General features: G+C 47.5%; 1 protein-coding gene and 1 pseudogene across 5 annotated transcripts in view; both read right to left on the bottom strand.

The window, feature by feature from the left end:
- Positions 1–13,590, bottom strand: part of LOC135917972 (streptococcal hemagglutinin-like) — a 434,329-nt gene that overhangs the window by 55,023 nt on the left and 365,716 nt on the right. The gene's annotated exons all lie outside the window — the stretch shown is intronic.
- On the bottom strand, positions 1,318–1,498 carry LOC135919000 (U2 spliceosomal RNA; annotated as a pseudogene).

Below are 13,590 nucleotides of genomic sequence, written 5' to 3'. Positions count from 1 at the left end.
GCAGGTGGACAGAATCAAGGTAGTGTTGTTTGCCGTTTCTTGGAGATACTCAGATTATTTTTTGTGTTCAGCTTAATTACGTTACTAGCCTTATTTATTCAATTAACTTCTCAAATATTATTGTTTGATTAAAAGGGTTAATGAGAAAATTCCAGAAGAACGTGAGAAGCTCCCGCTACAGCTTTCTGTTGCCCAATACGCGCTACATAAAATTGGTTTTCCGAACGTGAAAGAAGCCCGCGAATACACGGAAAATCCCTCGAGCGGCCAGTCTCGCGGCAATTTTGCGTGTATTAGCGGGCTTCGTTTACGTTCGGAAAAACACTTTTATACGTAGCGTGTATTGGGCAAAAGAAAGTTGTATCGGGAGTTGTTCACGTTCCTCCACACTTTCCTCATTAACACTTTTCATCTAATTATAATATTTGAGAAGTTAATTAAATAATCAAGACTAATCACGTAATTAGGCTGAGTTCAGAAAATAATCTGAGCATCTCCAAGCAACGGCAAACAACATTACCTTGATCCTGTCCAGCTACGTGGCATTTGCGTAGCTTTAAATCTTGGTGCATGATAGTTGGGACACCGTGTATATAGCTGTTCTTTCGGCAAAGCATAACCGCACTTCATTACAAATGGGGCAAAGCAATTATTTGGAACGTTCGATATGCCTAAATTCAGTTTGGAGAAGATTTGGGCTAAATCGACGGTCGTTCACCGCACCTGCGACAGGAAATTGAAGAGATATCAACTGTACTTATTTTCCCCTCGTCCAATACCTTTTCAGATAGGTGTCACAACTGTGTCTTGCTTTCACCGCAAAAACAATGAGGATACGGACCGGGCAAAGAGGGCACGTGTTACAGCTGCTCGCCAATCGAGGTCGTTGCCTAGAAATAGCCAGACAAGCAGAAAGAAAGGAAAAATAATACGCATGTTGTCCAGTGTCATACTTTGTAGGTTGCCTATAGGCATGAGATCAAATTATCGGGAAAGCGGAAAGGAAAAACCTAGGAGGCCGGATGTACGTACAGCATCGACGTAGAAGCGAGCTCACAATATTTAAGTGTCTACGAGCGAGCGCGTGCCCAAAACTACGTTCTCGCATCGTCTCTCGAAGCATCCACCTGGTATTGCGTTTTGGCAGGCGCACCAGCACGAAAGGACGCGCACGCAGAACAGACATGTCACTATGACCGCGCGTTTGCTTGGTAAATGAAATCAAGAATGCTTCCCCGATACAGCCTACCCGACTGTTTATTTTTACAGTGAAGCTGTATGTGGCTAGTTTCCAGCGGATCGATGTCTGTAGACCAAAAAGCGTGGGCCGATCGCGAAGTTAGTGCAATACCGGGCCGAACCGCGGCGGAGGTGGTGCAGGCTTCAAGCACTAGCTCCGCCAGATTGCAAAAGGTAAGCTTAATGTCTTGGGTCCGAATACAACCCGTACCAGATATTAAGCCGATAAGAACAGATACTACATTTTGACACGAGTTGGCCATGCCTACGTTCGCGCCACCCTCTCTTTGTCGGCGTTCCATGCCCTTGCGTATCTTTCATTTCCTTCCGCTCTCCCGTGGTCGCGGTCCCGTCTAAACGTCATGGATTTCTAGTTTCCTCCGGCTCCTAGGGGTGGCGGTCCCGTCATCCACGCGAATGTATATAAAAATCACGGTAAATGAGCCCGTGCATACGGTCACAATTCTGTGTCACCTTTTTGTCGCATGCAAACCAGCTTCGCTGGATACCCACCTTCACAGAGTGGAATGGCTCATGAGGTTTAGTAATTTTTTTTTATCTGAGCGGCCACCAAGATATTGTTCGTGTGTAGTATTGATGTACGCATCAACAGAAAACTTAGCTGAACTACATCGGAATTTGAAGTCTTTGTGCCTACTTGCGGTTACAAACTTGTTTGGTACACGAGATCAAAAGTAATAAAAGAGAACTCGCATTGTGTCTCCTGGTGCGGCCTCGCACATAAGGCGTGCTGCGAAAGCCCAAAATAGGCTAAACTTACATTCAGACCCATCCTTCCGAAAAGAACAATGACGTTTTGTTGCATTGCACCCTGTGTTCCAGATAACGTTTGCCAAGGTTTTTCAAATAAAGATTATAAAATCGTGCTACAAGATACGATTACAGGACCGGCGGTCTTCGGTAATCAGACGTCTAACGACCGAAGACTGTCCGCCCTAAAATTGTATTTGCATGGCGTTTTTAGATTATTTTTTAGCACTTTGGTTACCTTCGACAACCTAATTCAGATCATAGTCGGTGCTGGTGTGTAAACATGAACATATAAGAATAAACCTAGGTTTAAGCATATGTTGTGTTATACGAAATGTACATCATATACCTAGGTTTAAGTATATGTTCATGTTTACACACCAGCACTGACTATGATCTGAACTCGCCACCCGAGTCGAATGGTTTCGGTTCCAAGCGGCTTACTAAAGTTTCAAGGGTGCTCAGTCAGCGTCGAGATCTGCCGCCAAGCGTCGCGGTAGTGAAGAAATCTCGTAGTATCGGCCTACATCGTGCACCGAAGCACGCGCTTAGCAAAAGTCAATGTACATAGCAGTTTCTGGCGAGTGCGGACCACCAAAAAAATCTGGACTGCCATCAGTCAACCTGCACTGGATCACAATGACTGAGCACCTTGCGCCATGACGTCACGAAGGAAGACCTGCAGCGCATGCAATTCAATTGCGTTACGAGGGCAACAGGGGGGACGAAGAAGAAGAAGCATCGAAGAACATGGAGAAAGATCGGCTCCCGCTTTCAACATCGGTTTCGACCCATTAGTCTGAGTGTATCCTTGGTTCGGTTACATCAATCGACGCTTAGCATCAAGAGGATTACGGCGACACCAGGATTTCTACGGTGGGTCGACTATTCACATTTTAAGAGACTTTTTCGAGCAGCCACCATTGCCGCCGCGCTAGGCCAGGTGCTGCCTGAGTGTGGCAATTGGAGGCGAGTCAGGCATGCAAGTCATGATGGATGGGGAGGAACTACCTCCCGACAAGTGCACCGAAGAGTACGGATGGCAGGCAGCAGTTTCTAGGCGAATTTCTACCAGATCCGCTGTTAGCGGCAATTCAGCCGGAGCTAGGCCTCATATGGCTACGTCGCCTAGAACATTCGAGAACGGCAGTCGAGTCAAGAACAGGGTCGCCAGGGCATCCCGAATGCCATACTTGCCGAAAGATCACTTTAAAATCATACTCCGACCACGCGGCGGACTCAATATTAGCAAGATTGGCTCTACCAAGATAGGCAAAACCATCGTTGAAGCAGCTGGTCTAAGCTCGGACCACATTGCATCAGACATCATATGCACGAACGTGAACCAAAACATAATTGTGGCGAGTACGCCGCAACGAGAGAATGCTGAGAAATATGTGAGAATCAGGTCAATTAACTTGAATGGATGCAGCTTCGAGATCAACGCATATGAGGCTGCACCTCACAACACGTGCAAGGGAGTGATAAGGAACGTTGACTTAGCAGATGGCCCGACGGAGCTGGAGAAGAACATAGTCAACTCAAGAAACCCTTTGGCTCTCGCCGTTAAAAGAATCAAGAATACCGGTACGGTGATCATCGCCTTTGATGGACACAAGGTTCCGAATTTCGTCAGATATGGCCCAGTCCTTGTAAGGTGTTCACTATACAAGAAACAAGTCGACGTATGCTACGCTTGCGGTCGGCTCGGTCACAGAGCTGATGTGTGCCCGTCTCCGCAAGAGAGAATATGCCGAGGCTGTGGTGCAGTGAATCCGACTGACAAACATCAGTGCCAACCCAGGTGTGAACTGTGTGGTGGCCCACACCCAACTGCGGACAAAGTGTGTAAGCAGCGCTATACAACTCCATACGTGGTCAGAAAACGGAGAAACGAAAGAGCACTAGCAACCAACGTCAACAAGGACAATAACGACACGCAGCCAAGCTCAAGGTCCCGCGGCAGGTCCAGGTCCCGCAGTCGCTCACGCTCCAGGGGAAGAAGCGTGTCCAGATCCCGACCCAGATCCAGATCCCAATCCAGGACGCGATCCGGATCAAGAGATCGGAGCCAACAGGCTGCATCGAAACCCGGGGAAGGAATCAACGGATCCACATGGGCCGACAAAGTCAAGGGAACGGCCATAGCGGACAAGACGCCTCCTCACCGGGACAACAATAAAACAAGACTTATCTAGGCCGACGACGCGCGTACCGATCCGGTAAGTGCCATGCTTTGTGACCCACCCCCAGAGCAAAGTAAGGATCGTGAAATAGAAAGACTAATCAGAACATGATTAGAGAGATGACGGCAATAAGGAAACTCTTAAGCGAGGCTAAACAAGCAGAAAACAAAGATAGCACTAATACACGCAAAGAAGCCCCAGTCCCGGCGCCTGCTGGTGAAGGCCCAATGTCAGCCAAGCGTAGGGCTGTTGAAAGTAAACTCAAGAACACTGAAACACAGATGGAGGAAGTCAAACAAGCGCTGGCGTCTTTTAAAGACAACATGCAGATGCTTATGGACAGTGTCTCACAGTTGACAATGAATGTAGGCCATATACAGACGGCACTGAATGACCCTAAGGAGGGACTGAAGGCTTTTGGCGAAAGAATTAAAACCCTGGAAATGATGACTATGTCAATGGACGTAAGGGAACAATGCGGGTCGTCATTCCTCAGAGCTACACTAACTCCCCAGGCGGGGGAGATGAATATGCAATATGGCTCACAATAAGAGGGAATTTCGAATATGGCAGTGGAATTGCGGGGGGTACAATAACAAACGTTCCATCATCCAGCAATACCTTAGGTCACTTCAGTCTAAACCGGATATTATCGCACTTCAAGAGACAGGATATGGATATGTCACACTCACTGGATACAGAGCCATAGAGTGTCAAACGTTCGGTAGGGGCCTGTACGTGCTTGTAAATAAGCAGCTTACACACATCCCACATGAATTAGGCGTCATAGACAAAAACCTAGAGTACCTCATGGTTGAGGTTGTAGTACCAACTTCACACAAAAATCAAAGGAACAATAGCTTATTCGTACTCAACATTTGCAGTAATCCGAAACACCAGAAACAACACTTCAAGAGATTATTCGAAAAGGCTACTAATTTAGCTGGAAGTAGACCTCTGATTATATTAGGAGACTTCAATGCAGCCCACGAGCTATGGGGCTACGTTAGGACGAATGCCAAGGGCAGGAATCTGTGGAATCACGCGGATGAGCTAGACCTGGTCTTACCCCCGTATTCAGAAATGCAACTTAAGTTGAAGCCCGTGCTTGACTTAACTTGAGTGACGCTTATCGGGAACGCGCTGACGGAAACGCAGTGAGCGTCTTTGGGCACGTTAACGCCAGGCGTCATCTAAATCAAGTCAAGCATGGGCTTCGACTTAAGTTGCATTTCTGCATACGGAGGTTAGTCACGGATAAGACACATCCTACAAGGCTTGGCAATTCTGTCTGCAGAGACACCACACCTGACCTTACGTTCATTAAGAACACAGAGCATGTTTCATGGACTAATACAAACATGAATTTTGGCAGCGATCATTACGTAATAGAAGTCACACTGGAAGTTGAGAAAGGCCGAACTCGAGAATTCGAGGTCGTAGATTGGGACCTTTTTCGTAAATTAAGAGCCCAAAGCGGAAAAGAAACCACCAAACTCAACCTCAGAGACTGGTGTGAGGGCATCAGAAGGGACATCAAAACAGCGTCCAAAAGAATTGTTACAGATACTAATGTAGAGGCAATGGACTCGAAACTTGCCCACTTAATAGAAGCCAAGGAAGCCATAACCCGAAGGTGGCGGGCACAAAGGCTAAATCGTAGGCTCATAAAAAGAATCGCAGAACTTAACAAACAAATCGAACAATACTGTAACACCCTCTGCCAGCAACAGTGGGACGAGTTTTGTGAGTCAATCGATGGGCAAATCAGGAACGGCAAGGCGTGGAAATTGATCAAGCATCTGCTGGATGAAAAAGGCACTAAAGCCAACCAAAGACACAGCCTTGCCCGAGCCATACACGTAGCCCTTAGGGATCAGCCCATCGAAACAGTTACCAAACAACTAATTGACAAATACCTACCAGTTAGAAATGAGCAGGACCAGCCACTTCCATCAGAATACAGGGGAGCCGCTCAACCGGAACTCGACCAACCCTTCACCATATCCGAAATCCGGAGGGTGTTAAGTGAACTAAATCGAAATTCAGCCCCCGGTCCTGATGGAGTAACAAACAGATCACTTAGAAATCTCGATGAGCCGTCCATTGAATCGCTGACAGACTTCATTAATGAAGCATGGATCTCAGGCGAAGTCCCAGAAGAATGGAAAACTTCACAGGTTATACTAATACCCAAACCGGGTAAACCTCCAAGCTTGGACAACTTAAGGCCAATATCACTTACATCATGCGTGGGGAAGGTCGCTGAACACGCAATCCTTAACAGGCTAAAAGACCACTTAGAAGACAATAATATATACACTCACAACATGCTGGGTTTTAGGTCTGCACTTTCCACGCAGGATGCCATGAAGCAAATTAAACACCACATACTCGACGGATATTCTAGAAATACTAAGGCCATATTGGGATTAGACTTGGAAAAAGCGTTCGACAGAATCAAGCATGAGTACATCCTGAGAACGATAGAAGACATTGGACTCGGGTTGAGGATGTTTAAATACATCAAATCCTTTCTCGAAGCACGCACGGCGAAGATAAAGGTCGGAGACACAAACTCGGAAGTGGTTCAGCTCGGAGATCGAGGAACCCCCCAAGGATCGGTGATCTCTCCCGTCCTTTTCAACCTGTGCATGATTGGTCTGTCCAGAAAGCTGGGCAAGATTAACGGCATTGACCATACCATATATGCTGATGATCTCACTGTATGGTGTGCTGGTGGCAGTGAAGGGCAGATACAGGACGCACTGACTGAAGCGATCAAGACGGTGGAAGAATACCTGAGGCCCACTGGACTCAGGTGCTCCCCCCACAAATCGGAGTTACTACTTTATAGACGTGAAAAGGGGGGCAGGCCTAAGGGCTGGAAACCTCTATCGGAAAGCAATATACACCTACATACAGAAAATGGTGCCAATATACCCAGAGTCAACGTGATCAGGGTACTAGGCTTTTTCATTGATGCAAACGGTGGAAACCATACCGAGGTGAAGAAAATCACCCTTAAAACGGATAACGCGTGCAGGATGATCAGGCGCCTGGCAGGAAGACACAAGGGCATGAAAGAAGATAACCTCATCAGGATAATCAACTCATTCGTACTCTGTCATATATCATACGCCGCTGCCATGTACAATTGGACGCAGTCTCAACTCAAAAAGCTTGACGCAGTGATCAAGAAGGTTGTTAAAAGCGCATTGGGGCTCCCAATTCGAACCAGCACTGCAAAACTGCTCAAATTAGGAATACACAACACGACCATGGAGATCGCGGAGGCTCAACAAACATCACAAATAGCGAGACTATCTACAACCAGCACGGGAAGATCAATCCTGGACAAGATCATGATCAACCCCATTACGGATTCAGCACAGTACGTTAAAGTTAATCAAGAATTCGCAGACAACATAATTGTCGCACCTCTACCCAGGAATATGCACCCAAAACATGATATCAACAGGAGAGTCGCACGAGCCAGGGCGTTAATCGAGAAAATGGATAAAGGGGGCAGAGGAGCCTGCTTTGTCGATTCGGCTGCCTACAAAGATCTAACTAAGTTCGCGGCGGTGGTAGTAGATCACCAGGGCAATTGCACAAACTGCGCCACGGTCTACACTAACAAACCTGAAGACGCTGAACAAGTTGCCATTGCATTGGCACTAACAGACGATAGATTCATCGAAATATATAGCGACTCGAAAACGGCTATTAGAGCTTTCAATAGGGGAAAGATTGCCCCGCAGGCTGCGAGAATAATTAACAAAAGGCAAACAAATGTTACACGTTACATTTATTGGTTCCCGGCGCACCTTGGTTCACTTGATGGCATTCCCGTCAATCCAAATGAATCGGCCAACAGCGTCGCCCGCGACCTTACAGACCGGGCCGCTTTTACATATGGTTTTGATTCTGCTGGATTGGAGAACTTACATAGAGATACGCTCATTACATACAATGAAATTACAAAACATTACTACATGGGAAGGAGGGAGTTTCCACCCCCTCACTATAGGCTAAACAGAGCACAAGCAGTTACACTTAGACAATTACAGACAGAGTCTTATTATTCACCTGCACAAATAAAGAAATGGTATAACATTGCAGACATGAATATTATATGCAAAGCATGCAAACAGGAGATATGCACGCTTGAACATCTGCTCTGGGAGTGTGGGTCGCTCGGCCCTGGCATTTCCCGGAATCGGTTTTTAGGAATGATCAGATCTCCTGATCATATCCCTCAAGTCCTGGCTGTCCAGTACGCCCGTGATAGGGCTAGGAGGCTTGACCTCCCGGTCCCAACATGGAACTAGCCAGGCAGGTGGCAACACCTTGTACAGGACCAGATTAAAGTTTTTCCTCCCTCCTCCTCCACGAGGGCAACACATAGCGCGATCTTTTTTTCTTTATGTGCAGCGTTCGACAGCTAACATGACGCCGCACTCACAGCGGAGAGTGCGAGTAAGTACCCACGCGTACGTTACGTAATAATAATATTTGGGGTTTTACGTGCCAAAACCACTTTCTGATTATGAGGCACGCCGTAGTGGAGGACTCCGGAAATTTCGACCACCTGGGGTTCTTTAACGTGCACCTAAATCTAAGCACACGGGTGTTTTCGCATTTCGCCCCCATCGAAATGCGGCCGCCGTGGGCGGGATTCGATCCCGCGACCTCGTGCTCAGCAGCCCAACACCATAACCACTGAGCAACCACGGCGGGTTAGGTTACGTAGAAGGTGTTACCTCAGCGCTCCTTGACTGTAGAAGGAGTGATACCTTATCAGGCAATACACGAAGGAGTACACAGATATTACGTGGTCGGAAGGGCGTCGTCCAAACATAAACCAATTAGCCCTCCAGTAAAGCTTTGTTTCGTCTTGACTGCTCATTATGCTCGTCTTTGCACGTTGTTTTGTCTATGTTACAGCTACGAGGTAGCGACGTCGCTGTCCCTTTTACAATGATTACGGATTGCTCCCATCGAAATTGCGACGTAGCAAATGAAAACATTAAGGAAATGCTTTCGCGGAGCAAGCGCATTTCACTAATGCGGCTCAGTAACGTTCTAACTGCCGCAGAGAAAACTTTTTCAGCACTGCGCGAAAATAAGAGCGACTCCCACACACGCTGACGCAACAACTCATTTTTGCCATCGGGAAGACACGTGGGAACACGCCTACTCGAATAACTGCTAGCTCTGGCTTACGCCATGAAGAGATATGCAAACACACCCACACACTATCTCTCCCTTTCTCTCTCTCTCTCTGTCTCTCTCTCTTTCTACACACACACATTGTGTGTATATACATATATATATACATATATATATACATATATATATACATATATATATACATATATATATACATATATATATATATATATATATATATATATATATATATATATATACATATACACATATATATATATATATATATATATATATATATATATATATATATATATATATATATATATATATACACACACACACACTCACACGTGTGCGTGCGTGCGTGCGTGCGTGCGCGCACAGATTCATTCATGCGTCACCTCTCTCTCCCTAACCTCCTCCCGTCGTCATCCACTTTCTCCCGCCGGCACGAAATGAAACACGTGGCGCTATATTTTGATTTGAACGCCGTATGTTTAAAACGAAAGACGATGCCTCTGAGTCATGGCAAAATCACATCTCATTGCCATAACGCTAGAGTCATCTTTTTCGACGGCGCAATCGAAGAGATGAAACGCAAATGAATTGCGTGCGCGACAGAACAGGCACGCGTTGCAACACATTGAAGACTCGAACAATCAGACCGCTCTCACCCCCGCCGCAACCATTCTCGCCCTCATTGGCACGTGCGCGCTCTCCGAAAAATCGATGCGTCCCGCAGGCCCTCACGTCGGGTTCTATAGAAAGAAAAAAAAATTTGGTGCCGATGCTTGAACGCGCACTAGAGTAGCAGAGGGGACCACGGATACAATGGTAAGAAGAAAACGAACGGGAACAACAACATCAAGAAAAGTGATCGTACAAATGACTGAAATAGATAGTTTTGGAGGACCAGAAGCGAAATCAAGCTACAGCAGACGGCTGCGTGGGCCCTGCTTGCAAAATAACCCAAGAAGAGATGACTAAGGTTCTGTGCGCTCTCGCGCGGAGTCATCAAATTACTAACGCTTTAGGCATCTAGGCTAATATCGAGTTCGCCCAAGAGTACAAAAGAGCCCAAACAGAGCCACGGTATTACAAGCTATAACATCGAGTCTGACGAAACCGCACGCGCAGCCGTGCACTCCTCAAATGCTGGCGCACCCCGGTGTGCGCTAGTGGCGTAACATTGCGCGACGCCGTCGCACGTGCGTCATCAACGTTTTGCAATAGAAAGCCGGCTCCCACGCCCTTCGTCCCATTATACCACTCCGCTGAGTGTAATTGGAGCGCAATAGGAGCATACACCGTTGCGACAAGATGATCAAGTGCACGCATAACCAATGTAAAACCGTAATGGAATACGAAAAAAAAAAGATATGTTGGAGATGCCGCACTTTTTTTTTTCTAATTCATGAAGCTCTTGCCTGTACTGTGAGAGATACAAAATAGTTTCCCCCGACTATTAAGCGACGCTGAATTCGTTCTTGTGGTATCCGCACAAAAGCTTTTGTTTTGACGCGAAACAGTTGCCTGTTGCCGACAATATGAATGAATAACGATATGACGATGTGCGTCTACACTGGAAAGCGCGAATTGCACGAAGTTCCCACAGGTAATTCGTGCGCACGCACTTAATGCCCCCCTCTCCTACCTCTCGCACCCCTTTCCCAACTAACCCTTCACACTGTGAGCCAAACTCCCGAAAGTTCCAATTAAATACAATAAAAGCACGGTTTTGCCCGAAATACGAAGCATTGTTTGCTTTAGCGAGTTATTAGACAGCTGTGCGAAGTAAGTGAAGTCGCGTTATCAGCTCCATAAACTGCTATAAACATTCGCGCATCGGCTAAATTTACGAGCACGTTGTCACGCGCGCACACGCAAACACGAACACATCGCACTCGATGACCACGGACACTCGCTGTCAAGAACACTGGCGTTGAAGAGCGGCAGCAGAGCGAGCGAATTCCCCTTCGTGCTGCCTCTAGTTTCAACGCTACCTAAGCGCGCGAGAACACAGCGCATACTTAACCAAGAGCTACCTCAGGTCGGCTAGCTAGCCTTCGAACCCGCCGCAGATTGCCTCCAAGAAGGGAAGCGCGCAACGGCGCTCAGCCGCGGCAGCCGAGATGAGCACCTGCCACCTGCCCCATCACCTCCAAGCCGACCTCTGACCCTCCCTGACCGCCCTCTTGCGCGCGTAAGAATACAGCGCGCGCCCTCCCCGCCTTCCTCCCTTGCGAATGGGAGAAGACACTACCCGAAACCCCTTAAACTTCGTAAAGTAGTGCCACGCTTTGAAGAATGCCGCCTCCTACTCGCGCGCTCTGGCCGATGCCGACGCCGCGTCGCTATTGACCTATTAGCATCACGTGGGCCCTCGAGCGCCATTTTTGCTCGAGAAGCGTCTACGGAGTGGCAAGGAGCACATGTTGGCGACGTTGCGACGCTCGAGCAGTGTAGGCGGCGCCACGGTCGAGGAGGAAGTGTAAAGCGGAGAAACGAGGAGGAGGGAAGGCGGAGAAGAAGAGTGTCACTACTTTACGAAGTTTAAGGGGTTTTAACACCACCGCATCAACCCACCATCCTCGGCTCGCCTTCGAAAGCTTTCGCTCGCACCTACAGCATACGGCGCGCGGCGGCGATATTAGCGCAATTGAACTTTATACGACATCGAAAATTCACCTGGAGTGTCCATATAGTTTCTATTGCAAAAATATGTTCCTCACAACTATAACTCCAGGCCGGTGTGTGATATGGCTGGTCATATTTCGTATGTTTCTTGAATGAACGATAGAGACGCGGCCTCTTGCATGGTGCGCGATGCGCTAGTGCCCTTGTACATGCTCCCGCAGGGAGCAGAGTTGAGCATAACTCTTCCGGCACCGCTCGCACCGCTATTTGCCGAGCGCTATCATGTGGTGCAAAATGACGTCAAGTGTTCAACTGCGCTGCTGCGAAGCCAACTTTACGGGTGCAATGCGAACTCGTTTCCCTCAGTGCCATCGACATTGCAATAAACGGACCGTCGAGCATGCATTGCGTTCATCGGCTCCAGGTTGGAGGTGCGGCATTCGACGATATTAGGTCAAGGACCTTGGTGAAGCGATACGAAACACATCATATTGACACTTGTATTCCAGCGTGACGGCGCACACTAAACAGCACAAGCCGCACGGAATGTGGCAAAGCTTTTTACGCGGTGCCGTGCGGATGGGCAGATGTGCGCCGGCGACTGGTATGGCTACTGAGCCGCGACTGGCCGGCTCCGAAACGGGCCAGGATATGCGAGGTGCGTTCACCTTGTTTACACTAAAGCAACATTTACCTCGAGTAACGCACCTGTTAACGCTGAGATGAGTTCGCCTGGCATAAGAGGTTGTTCACGTGTACGATTTTTTTTTTCGCGTATATGTGCAGCGCGACACAGACGTGGGACAAAGAATGAACAACACGTCTGTGTCGCGCTGCACGTATACGCCAAGAATGTTAATAATATTAATATTTGGGGTTTTACGTGCCAAAACCACTTTCTGATTATGAGGCACGCCGTAGTGGAGGGCTCCGGAAATTTTGACCACCTGGGGTTCTTTAACGTGCACCTAAATCTAAGCACACGGGTGTTTTCGCATTTCGCCCCCATCGAAATGCGGCCGCCGTGGCCGGGATTCGATCCCGCGACCTCGTGCTCAGCAGCCCAACACCATAACCACTGAGCAGACGCCAAGAATGTTAACTTACCAACGCGCCCAATTCGCTATGTTGCTTGTACAATTGTTATGACAATGCGGCTCTAGACGGCGTGTTCAAAGCGGAGTAAATACTAGCAGATACAATTTACCCGTTGTACCCTGGTTTTACAGTCCTGTGTTTTTTTATGTTACTTTTTGTCGGTGTGCTAATTTTCTTGTAACGTTGGCTTGCTAGTGTGCATTTTTTTTTGTAATAAGCGAAAACCTCGCGCTCCCGTTTATGAGACAGATGAGACAGCTTCAGCATTTGCCGCCCGCAATATCTTGCTTGTTAGATGGGCCTTAGTAGACATGAGGAAACAAATTCTGCCTGTATGCTTAATAAGCGCTGTGTTACAGTAAATTGACCTGAGTGGTATGAAGACATTTAGAAAAACGTGTGCTCATGTTACAGTCCGCAATTCGTGAATAATTACTTTGCAAGTTCGCCATCTTGGTGTGATTATTGCAATAAAAATGAC

The sequence above is a fragment of the Dermacentor albipictus genome, chromosome 2 (assembly GCF_038994185.2).
Source record: "Dermacentor albipictus isolate Rhodes 1998 colony chromosome 2, USDA_Dalb.pri_finalv2, whole genome shotgun sequence".
NCBI lineage: Eukaryota > Metazoa > Arthropoda > Arachnida > Ixodida > Ixodidae > Dermacentor > Dermacentor albipictus.
This window is presented reverse-complemented; position numbering and strand designations above follow the sequence as displayed.